General features: G+C 40.0%; 1 long non-coding RNA gene across 1 annotated transcript in view; it reads left to right on the top strand.

Annotated features, from left to right (window-relative positions):
• The first annotated feature begins 1,361 nt into the window (after nt 1-1,361).
• LOC141279265 (uncharacterized) overlaps nt 1,362-12,290 on the top strand; it is a 47,796-nt gene continuing 36,867 nt past the window's right edge. The window contains exon 1 of the long non-coding RNA XR_012333236.1: nt 1,362-1,456. This is a non-coding gene — a long non-coding RNA (uncharacterized lncRNA). The remainder of the gene's footprint in view (nt 1,457-12,290) is intronic.

Raw genomic sequence — 12,290 nt, 5'->3', positions numbered from 1 at the left:
CGGGAGCCGCGGGCCCTGCTGCTGCCGCCGCCGGCGGAGGAGGAGGCGCTGCCCGTTCACCGAGTTTAACCAGTAACGCCATTCAGTTGCCAATATCAAGCAAAGCAAACATAAGCCACTTTTAATCTGCTTTTTAAGAAAAGTGGTAATCCTTTTCACAGTAACTGCCGTAATCGTATCAGAGTGAGGTATAAGCTCACAGAATCCAGAGAAATCATCATGAAGTTGTATGTATTTCTGGTGAACACTGGAACCACCCTGACACTTGACACTGAACTTACAGTGCAAACTGTGGCTGACCTGAAGCATGCCATCCACAGCAAATACAAGATCGCTATTCAGCACCAGGTGTTGGTGGTCAACGGGGGAGAGTGCATGGCTGCAGACCGGAGAGTGTGCACCTACAGCGCCGGGACGGACACAAATCCAATTTTTCTTTTTAACAAGGAAATGATCTTATCTGAACGTCTACCTGCTATTCCTAAAACTACCTTTTCAACAGAAAATGACATGGAAATAAAAGTTGAAGAGTCCCTTATGATGCCTGCAGTTTTTCACACTGTTGCTTCAAGGACACAACATGCAGTGGAAATGTATGAAGTTGCCAAGAAACTTTGCTCTTTCTGTGAAGGTCTGGTCCATGATGAACATCTTCAACACAAAGGCTGGGCTGCAATCATGGCCAATCTGGAGGACTGTTCAAATTCCTACCAAAAGCTACTTTTCAAATTTGAAAGTATTTATTCGAATTATCTGCAATCCGTAGAGGACATCAAGTTAAAACTTACTCAGTATGTTTGCCATTAAAATGAATAAGATGTTTGTTTAAAATACGTTTACAGTTTATCAGTTGTTTTAGTAACAGTAATTTCGTTTCTAGTAGGCCATATATTTATTATAATTGAGGTTCATGTTTTTGAGAATTTTATGACTTATATGGACTGTAAAATTTTTTAAATTATGGACAGTTTTATCCTCCATATATTTTATGGATCTGCCATGTTTTTCTTGTATTTTCTTTATGTAAAAGACTCAAAATACTTTTGAAATCATTTAGAAACCCAAAAAAAAAAGGAAAGGAGGGGGAGAACAAGCCAAAAGGAGAGATCACTAACGAAGTGTAAAGAATAAAATAAAATTAGAAAAATAAAAGACTTATTAGGAAAAATAAAAATATAAAAAAATCAACAACAATGAATCAACAAGGTAAAACAGAACCCCAGTCTAAAAGAGGAAAAAAGAAAATAAATAAATAAATAAAAGCCTTGGCTATGGAGGCAGAGTTTAGGCAGGTGATGGAACTTACAGGGTGGAGTTTTGGGTGGGGCGGGACCTATGTGGGTGCGGGGTGACGTTTGAGCGTGGGACAGGGCCTCTGCTTAGGGTCTGCAGGGAAGGGGAGAGGCAGCAGGTGGAAAGGAGGGCCTGTGGAGTGTGGAGTTCCGGGAGTTCGGAGGTAGGGCCCTGAGTGAGGGTGTGTGGGTGGGGTTTAGGCCCAGCTCGTTGGAGGGGGTGTCCGAGGGTAGAGGCGGGGCCCTGGGTGGGGGTGTAGGGTCGGGGCTTGGGATCTGTGTGGCAGGAGGGAGGTTCCAAAGGCAGAGGATTAGGCCTGGGAGCCCAAGAGGCTTCCCGGTGCCTGAGCGGACAGGGAAAGCACTGGCCGGGTTCCCTTCCATTCCTTTGCCCCTCCCCCACTGTCTCCCCCAGGGTCTCCCCCATCGCCACTGGACCACTAACCATGGGTGGGTTCCGCTGGGTGTAGGAACTCCTCCCCTCCCCCAGCCGCCCCTCAGGGGTGCTGGTCCCAGAAGCCCGGCCTTTACATTTGCTCCCCCTTCCCTCCCTCCCACTCCCTCAGGACCCGCACGGCTGGAGCTGGCCTAGGTGGGCAGAGGATCAAGCCCAGGATCTCAACAGGTTCCTGGGGTTCCAAGCTGGCAGGGGAAACCTGGCCACACTCCCTTTTGATCCTCTGTCCTCCCATGGTTCCTCAATTTCCCCCTCCGTGTGTGGGATCCCTTCCCCTACCCCAGCCGCCCCTCAGGGGCACCAGTCCCATCCCACCTCCACTTCTCCTCCCCCTTCACTCCCCCCAAGCCCCACATCCTACCCGGTCGCTGGGGGTTCCTCCCGTCCCCTTAGGTGTCCGTGGTCCCCCACCGGTGCCTCGTAGGTGCCCTAGTTGTGCGGAGACGCGATTTCCGCGTCCTCCTAGTCCGCCATCTTGACTCCACCCCCAAACATGCCATTTTATACTGACAGAGACTTAAAGTTTGCTTCTGGAAGTGTTGTAGATCATGAAGGAGTGTTATCTGAATCTAAGGGAATTCTGTGATGCAGATGAGGATGGGAGAGGCTCATAACACACAAAATGGCTGAGGGAGCTGGTAATTGTTTGAGGGTGTGCATGTGTGTGTTTTGTGTATTCCTATTTGGCTGGGTTCAGTTGGGTGCAGTTTTCTGTGTTCACCTAGGGTTTTCTGTAGATGGACTCATGCACAAGTACATGCAGACTTCACATTTGTCCTCTAATATATCAATTGTGTTGAAACAAATCCTTATTTTCAAAACAAGCTCTACAGTAGCACAGAATTCTGATAAACATAAGAAATCTCATCCATTTCACTTCAATCAAAACAATATTCCTTCTGCAGGAAGAAGAGAGACCTGATAGGACTATTAGTGGAGGGACCTTCAAATATAAAAATAATGCCAGTGTGACATCCGACACTACAGTTTTGTTCTAATCATGTTTCTATTACAGCAAGTCACACTATCTAGCTCATTATATCATGGTCCTCTGCACATGGTTTCAGGATTAAATGGACTAATTTGTTTAAGTGAGTTCGTGGTGAAGAAAGAAGCCTGGTCCAAAGAGGGGCCAAACTCTATAATAACAATAGTGATAAACAGCATCCTGTTTGCCCTTATGTTAGTGTCTCTCTCTCTCTCTCTCTCTCTCTGTGGGGGTCTTGCCTTTAGACTGTACATTCATGGAGAGCAAGACCCATATTTCATTCATTCCTATACTTTCAAGAACTATCTGGAACTTGAAAGGCACACAATATATATTTATGAAATGAATCAACTACCATTCATTGGTGGTTGCTATATGCTGAGTATTTGTCATGCTACTTCTGATCCTTATAGCAAATGTGTGAAAGAGGGATTTGTTTTCTCTCTTTCTAACTAAAGAAGCTAAGGCTCAAGGAAGTTATGTAACATGTCTAAAAACACACATGGGTAGAGTGGAGGAACTAGGATTTTAACAAATGTTCGTTTTCAACCACTTGCATTGGCAGTTCGTTACTCTGTCTCTCAAAAATATATGACCTTTTTTTTGTAAGCACCAAGGTCTACACAAATAAACCACTAAAATTTAACCTTGGTTTAAAGTAGACATAACACATATCTTTGGTAGGTTAACTGATAATCACTTCTTCAAATATCTGTTATTCATCCACTCTGCATCCAGGCACTGTCCTGAGTGCAGAGACTTAGTCCTGATATCAGAGAACTTGCAAACCAATTTAGATGGTTTAAGAAAGCATTTATTTAGAATATTCATCATAAAAGTTGACATTTTTTTCACACCCATCAAAAGAAACATATCACTGACCTCTCATCCTCCACTGACATTACTTGTAGATATATTAATTTAACTCACTCATTCTTTTCACACCTAGCTTAGCTTCCATTGTGTTAGCTTAGAACTTTATATATTTTTTGGATTATTAAAATGTCACCTAATAGTCACCCTTACACTGAGGATAAAATCCTTTCAATCCCTGCTGCATGTAGGCAGTGATTATGATGTTGTATTTTACATTTATATGTGACCATTTCACGTCCCTGTCGTTTCTAGGATTGGGACACAGTTTTCTTGGCCTGCCACACCCGATATAGAGCCTCTGACCTTTGAGTGGGGGTTGGATGGAATTCTAAATCTCTCAGCTTCTCTTGCCTCAAATAGAGTTTTCTCAACACAGAGCTTAGGAGGAAGAGTGCTGGCACCTCACCTTCCTGGGGAGATACAGCAGTTCTAGACTGGGAGCCATGTGGAGAGGCAGCCCTGTGTTCTTGGCTGCATCTGCTTAGAACAGAGCTTCCGTAATGCGGAGTTGTTTTGTTTTGTTTTGTTTTGTTTTGTTTTGAGAGAGAGGGGTAGAGAGACAATGGGTCTTGGCTCAAGTGCCCCATGTACTCTCATTTTCCAAATGCCATTGTAATTTAACATATTGATGGTCTGGCTCCTAGATATCTCATTAACAACTGCCTACTTTAAGTATTATATTATAGAAATCCAAGCCTGTTTGTAATTTTCCTGAACTCATTTCACTTTTGCATACTGACAGTTTTCTGATGGAACAGATATAGGATATGAGAGAAAACAGGTGTTGAGAATGACTGAAAGAGTTTTACTCTAATCACCTGGGTAAATGGATGAACACCTATAGAGAAGGGGAAAAGAAAAGCAAGATACTGGGGGGGAAATACGAGTTTAGTTTGATATGTGTTATGTTTCAGATGCCTAGATACATATGAAAATCCAAGTGTTAGTGTGAGGCATTCCATGGACCCCCAGCAAAACACACTTAAATGACTATATATATAATCATTCGCTTAAAATCTCCAGAAATTTTGTAAGGATATGCAGCAAACTAGGACAAGAAGAAAAGAAATAACAAAGGTTAGGTAAAATGTGGTATATTTAAACAATGGAACATTATTTGTCAACAAAAATGACTGAATTACTGATACAAACAACAACATGGATAAACCTTGAAATTTTTATGTTATATGAATGAAAAAGCCGGTCACAAAAGATGACACATTATAGAATTCCCTTTACATGAAATATCTAGAGTAGAAAAATCTATGGAGGCTGAAAGTAGATTAGAGGTTTTCTAGGGCTGGGGTCAAGGAGAGACTGGGGTGGAGGGATCAGAAGTTACAGGTATGAGGTACTTTTAGGGGCAGAAAATCTCCTAAAATTGATTGTTTTGATGGTGGTAACAACTCTGTGAATACTAAACCCCATTGAATTGTATACTTTAAATTGGTGTATTATATGGCTATGGACTATATCTCAATAAATATTTAAAAAATCCAAATGAAGATGCTGAGTAGACAATGGATATGTGAATTTGGGATTTAAATGAGAGGTCGGAATCAAAGAAATGTTATTGAAAGGCATGAGACTGAAGGAGAAGACGTGCAGCAGCAGTTTTCAGCTTTTATTTTCAGGAATCCTTTACATTCTTAAAAAAGTACTGAAGACTTAAAATGTCTTTTTTAAGGTGGGCAATATCTACTAATATGTACTGTATTCAAAATTAAAACAGAAAATTTTTAAAACACAAGAAGACACAAGCTCACATTCCATTACCTGTCAGAGCAATGGCATTGTCACAAATCACAGTTCTTAGCAAAGTCCAGTGGTCTTGGTTCTCTAGCATTTAGGAATTAGAAGAATGAGGAGAAATCAATCAAAGGACACTAAGGAAGGACAATTAGCCAGTGAGGTAAGAGCATAATAGAATGTGATGTCCTGGGAGCCCAGTGAAGAAGGTGTTTCAAGAAGGAAAGATGAATGCTAACTTGTGTCAGATATTGTGCTAGGCTGGATAAGATATGAACTGAACATTAAGCCTTGGAGTTAGTAATATAGAGCTTATTTGTAACATCTGAAAATAAATCAGTTTTGGTGCAATGATGGGTGGACCTTGATTGAATTGAATCAAGAGACAATGGCAGGAGATGAAATGTTAGGAGTAGCAGGAGTGTCTATAAAGATCTTTGAGCTCTTAGTTATAAAGAAAAACAAAAGTAGGGTATAGCTGGGGCAGGATATGTGTTCAAGAAAAATGATGGAATCTATTGCAGCGTTTTAGAATATCTGTATGCTGATTAGTCTTACCCAGTAAAAGAATACAATCAATGGTACAAGATAAATAAAGGGGAATTATAGGAATAAAGGCCTACAAAAAGCAGATGAATATAAAAGGGTTATCACAACATGAGAAGAGTCGTTGGTACTATCTGATTATAGATACACTTTGTTTGACCTGGTACCCTTAGTCTATGCTACAACACAAACTTAAATCTGTATAGAATTTATTCTTTGAAGTAATGAGATGATCTCTTCTATGAGAACAATTCATATTTAAATTACCTTCTAATCTCTGTTAATGGCACAACCATGTCTTAGATTGCTCACCAATAATCTATAAGATACTTGGTGAATTTTTCTCTACTGTTCATGCCTGTGCCACTTTAAAAATGTTCACAAATTCTTTGACCCTCTCCCCGTCAAGAAGTGTAGGTCTACATCTCTTTCTCTTGTGTCTGGGAGAGTTCTGTGACTAACTGATAGAGAAAGTACAGATGTAATAACCTACTGGCCCAGGCAGTAAGAGATGGGAAGAGACAGGCACTTCTTTTATCTTGTAATATTCACTCATGGAAACCATCTGCTATGTAAAAAGTGTGATTTCCATGGGACCACCATGCTGTAAGAAGCCCAAGCCATGAAAAGAGGCTCCAGTGGATGAAACATTTTGTGGAAAAAAAGAGAGAAGTGGAAAAGTAATTTTGGAAGTGAAACTTCTAGCACCAGCCATCCCAGCAGGGAACCACACTGATCAGACATATACTGCCCAGCTAAGACCTTCCTGAATTCCTGACCCAAAAAACCTGCTGGCTTTACTCTGGGGGTAGTTTAATATAGTAAGAGGTAACTGGAACAGTCCCCGTAAAATCCAGTAATGAGTCCTGTTAGATCTACCTCCAAAATACATCCTGGTTCTGCCCATCTCCCAACACCTTCTTCGTTCTTCTAGTCCCAAACAGCATCATAGTTCACCAGACTAATACAAAAGACTTTTAATTATTCTTTCTGTTTTTACCTTACCACTTATTCCCTGCATAGAAGCTACAAAATTATTTTAAAAGTTAAATCGGATAATACTGCTTAAATTCTCCACTGACTTCTCATTGCAATTAGAATAAAATTGCTTACGCTGGATTACAAAGACTGACATTAATGACACACGCTCACCCCTCTGATCTCACCTCCCACCACTTTCCCTCCTGGTTACTGTGCTCTCCCCATATGACCTTCTTAATGTCCCTGGAACGCAGTAAGCTCATACCTGCCACAGGGTCATTGTTTCTGTTGTCACCTTTATTAACACAGGCTTCTCCAGTTCCTCATGGAGTCACTCCTTCTCATGATTCAGTCTTCTCTTAAAGAGATGCCTTCCCTGACTACCCTAGATGAAATTGGTTCTTGCTAGTTAATATTCTCTGTCCCTTTAAGCTTTTTTACTTTTGTGGTGTTTATCAGCATATAAAATCATCTTATTTATTTGGTTACTTGTTTATTGTTTATTTCTCCCCTATTAAAATGTAGTGTCTATAAAAAGAGACCTAAGCAGTGGTTCACCACTATATTCATAAGGCTTGAAACACTGGCAGATAGTAGAGACTTAGTAGTTGTTGAATAAATATAATATGAAATAGGGGATAGAATAGGTAATAGAATCTATTACCTAGGAATTTTTATTATTAAACTTTGACTAGACTGAAATCTACCAGAAAACCAAACACGGTGCTGTAATAAAGTTGATGGCTGGGTATTGGGCTTAATAGTCCTACTGCAGCTTCCCAGGAGGTCATTGGCAGGCATATAGATATTGCATATTATATCCATGGCACCATTTAATTTCTTCAATTTAGAAACACACGATGACTAATTTAGTGTATATAGCTGGCAAAGCAGTATTCCTCTCTCCTACTAACTTGCTGCTTTCTGGGACATGGTACAGACCTAAAGAGGGAAACAGTCTGCTTTAGATGTTTTCTTTCTTTATTGATCCAGGCACACAATGGCCAAAGAAATTGGTCTCAAATTGGAAGGAGGGAAGAGGCCATGGAAAGTCTACACGTTCATCCACTCTTGTTTGGGTTCATTATTACTGAAGCTAGAATGACAAGCTTTACTGAGCCTATTTGGAAATACTACTACTACTACTACTAATAGTAATAAGGCTGGGAATCCCTTTTCTACCCACTCATAGAATAGTGACAATTTAAGAGACAAGATTTATGTTTTCTCCTGTAGGTACTTTCTTAGAACAATTTAAAAAAAAATAACAGAAAATCCCACTTTTACTGTCCACTGACATGGGGTCCACTTGACGTTTTCTGAACAACCACTCTCTCAAACATGAGCAATAATAGATACCTTTGAAGTAAATCTCCACTTCTTGATCTTAAAAGCAAGCTAGGAATATGGCAGGTTGATGGTTACCCCTCAAAATCCTTTGTCCTGTTGTGGGGAGAGTGTTGCCAGCCCATCTCACTGAGGCATCTTCTGAGTCCACCCCCTTTCCTCTTGGGTACTTAGTCTCCTCCTCAGCGATATTCAGATTCTCGGCAGGAAGGAGGGCACTCTCTGCCTTCCATAATTATTTGATTAATTTTATGATGTGTCCACACTGCAGTGTGGACAGCCCATAACATATATGAAGAAGAAAATGGAAGGGAAATTGAATCCAAAGGAGGTCTTCATGACTCTTCAGAAGTCAGTATTTTCTGGTATTTGACAAGATTCTCCCTTGGTTTCAGAAGCCACATGGAGAACAACGTGGACTTTACAACTGAAAGAAAATAAATCTGAGTTTCAACCCATCCCTGGCCATTGACCACTTTTTGATAATAGAATAAGTCACTTACTTTTCAGGGCTCTAATTTTCTCAACTATTAATTGGTTCCTAAGTATCAGGTTTATTGCAAAGCTGTATAAAATGGTGGTTAGAAGCAAAGGCTTAGAAACACCTACTGCCTGGGTTTAAATCCTGATTTCACCAATTATTTACTGTGTGACTTTAGGTAAGTTTCTTAACTTCTCTGTATTTCTATTTCTGACTCAGTGGAAAAGCATCTCAAAATCCACAGACCTAATTTTACCTACTATACTAGTGATACGATAATCAGGTCGGTAATGTATTGCCCACAAACTCATTGTGCTTCCAGTAATTTATATACACTTTGTTGCTTATAAACTCCTTCCTGCTGAAAATCTGAATATCTGTTGCCCAGGTTTCCTGAAAGAAAAAAATAATCTAAGCCGAGAATCTTAGTGGGTTTTGGAGCAAAGCTAAAGACTCTCAGACGACGGGCTGAGGTTTGTGTCAAATATCCCAAAGCCTCCACACCATCAAGCAACAATAAATATCACCAAATAAGTTGAAAGACTCCTGGCATTTTAGGAGCTCTGTGTTTATAGTGGAGAGGAAAGCCCACCCACATTGCCTGGTACCCAGGCTAAGCACTGGTATGTGAACAGCAACATCGCCATCTTCTGGGAATTTCAGGTTTCACACAAAACTTACTGAATCAAAATCAGTATTTTAACAAGATCCCAAGGTGACTCCTATAATATAAAGATTTGGGAAACACTACACTACACCAATGATTTCCAGAACTGGCTGCACATTGGAGTCACCTGGAAAACTTAAAAAATGACTACTGCCTGGACTTTAATCCCAGCAATTCTGATTTAATTGGTATGAAGTGTGGCCTGAGAATCTGAGATTAATATTTTCCCAAACGATTTCAGTGTGTAGCCAGAATTCAGAATTAATATTTTCCCAAACGATTTCAGTGTGTAGCCAGAATTCAGAACCACTGAGCTAAATATTAACACATCCCAGGTCTTTGTATCATTAAATTATGATGATTTATTTCATGTGCTCTGGATAAAAAATGTTAAGATATATCAAATGCATATCTTTCATGGTTGAGAAAGTTTTCTTCCTCAGATTTTATTGTCACATGCTGTTTTCAAACCTCCTGGACTATTTCTCTCATTGTGAGTTGGGTTTGTGCAGAGCTGGCCTGCTTATTTTCAGACAGACAGCTAAAGGCCGATTCCCCAGCAGGCTGAGCTAATGGCCATCGGTTAGGATAGAACAGTGCCAATTAAAAAGGTGGTATTTACCACTTTATCTGATACCAGGAGGTAACAAATAAAATCCAAGGCACTTTCAGAACTCACAACACATTACGTGTTAGATCCTTGGGAGGAGGGCAATCCCAAATTAGAAACACATGCTTCACTGGAAGGGCACTCATCTATCTACTGGCACCTAAGAAACTCCATTTTGAGTGATGTCTTTATCGCTCATGCCCTTGCATGGACTGCTGCTACCCTGCTGCTACTGTCCTCAAGCAGCATTTCATGGTTCATCACACAACAAAGGGAAGGGACACCCCAGGGTTGGCCTGTCTTGCACTATATCTGAAACCAACATTTCCGATCTAAAGGAAATGATTAAATAAGAATCTATACATAACATTATTAGCAGATCAAGCGGCACCCAAATGGTTGCTATTATTGTTGTTTTTGTTCTTGTTATGTTTATGCTTATTTTGTGTTATTTATTTAACTGGAGATATTTATACTATGTGACTCGTGTGCTCTAAAAACTTCCTATGGTAGAAAAATTTTATATTCAGTAACGTATGACCTTAGAGAAAAAACAGATTTGGGGACCATGTAAAAGGTAACTTTTTAAATTGTTCTTAAATATTTATTATTCACTTAAAATAAAAAATAAAGACAGCACAGTGAATAATTTTACACATCTTAAGGTAATAACACTGGTTTCTATTAAATTTTATATAACCCTGTATGCCTTACTTACTAAAATATTTTCAGATTCTTCCTCAATCACAGCTTAACTTAGATGCTTTGTTGCCAATTATTTAAATGATGAGTTTCTTTTTTTCCCCCTTCATTTCCTACATTTTCTCCTTCCAAAAGGCTCTGATCAACACTCCAGGATCTTGTATGTAAAATATGCGTACAATTTTATAAAAAATAACGACGTAATCTTTATTAAGTCTGGGTGACCAGAAGATACTAACTTTACCATAGTTATCAAAAGCTATGAATAAAAAACATTGTAGTAGCTCCCTCTAGTGGACATTCTAAAGGTAAGGCGGCACTAACAGAACAGCCATTCTACATTCAGAGGCGTGAATACCATACCAATCCTTACAGACCAGCTAGGCCAAACATTCAAAAAAGTGGGAGAAAGAAAGATCAGTATTCAAAATGTGCATTTCTGAAGGTAATAAATCCAGGAAAAATTGATTTATATTTTTCCACTTTTTGCACTGAACGATGGGGGGAAAGTTAAAGCTCTCTCATTATCCATAAACACAAAAACACTTACCCCACAGGCTTGTAAATGAAATGTTTCTCCCCCAATCTTTCTCCACATCAGTAAAGGTGTTCAGTACCAGGGAATCAAATTTGAATCCTCTTTCTCCCATTTTGCTTCACCTTCTACTCAACAGCAACTAGCATCTGTTTTCTGACACTCCACCTATCTGCAATCTTTGTTTAGTGCAAGCAGCCGTCACCTCTTACCCATGCTGTTGGAGGGTCTCCTACCTGCCCTCCCTGCTTCCCTGTATTGTATTTATATGCTCCACGCTGCACACAGTGGACTGAATGACAAGTATGTTGTCAGCCTTAAATCCAACCCTTAAATTGCTCCTTGCTGCACTCAGAACCTTCCTTGCCCCGGCCTCCAAGGCTGCAGTGATCTGGGGGCCACCTGTGCCACCCACTCGAGTCAGCACAGTGATCTCCTCTAAGTTGCCCCAAATAGGTCATGGTATTTTACGTCTCAGTGTCTCTGCACAAACTGTTCCCACCCTTGGCCACACTTTTCTCATTTTTCTTGTGTCTGGTCTATCTCATCTTGAAAGTCTCAGCTTAAACAATACTTTAGAGATTTGTAGATCTAAACTTGGTTTCCCATCCCTCAGTTTTCTTTCTCATAGCACTCTATTTGTTTCCTTCAGAGTACTCATACAATTTGTAGTTATTTGTTTAATCTTTATTATCTATTTCCCCTATTAGAATTTAAGGTGCAGATTTGTCTTCTTTGACAACTAGATTTCCAGTATCCTGGAGAATTGGTGCTTTTAAGTATTTATTGAATAGATTTGTAAATGGATTCATTTTTATACAGTTACGTGATACAGGTTGGCCTGAGTAGGCCCTCACTAAATGTCAATCCTTTTCTCTTTCCAGGAAGATGTGGGCTCAACTAGTTCTCATTTCTAGTAGCAATTACGAGCTACTTTTTATGTTGAACTACAGTCGTCCCTTGGTTTTCATGGGAATTGGTTCCAGGACCCTCCCTGGAATCCAAAATCCAAGGATGCTCAACTTCCTTATATAAAATGGCATAGTATTTGCATATAAC

Source organism: Tursiops truncatus, chromosome 8 (genome assembly GCF_011762595.2).
Source record: "Tursiops truncatus isolate mTurTru1 chromosome 8, mTurTru1.mat.Y, whole genome shotgun sequence".
NCBI lineage: Eukaryota > Metazoa > Chordata > Mammalia > Artiodactyla > Delphinidae > Tursiops > Tursiops truncatus.
Note: the sequence above shows the minus strand (reverse complement) of the source record. Positions and strands in the feature narration are given on the sequence as shown.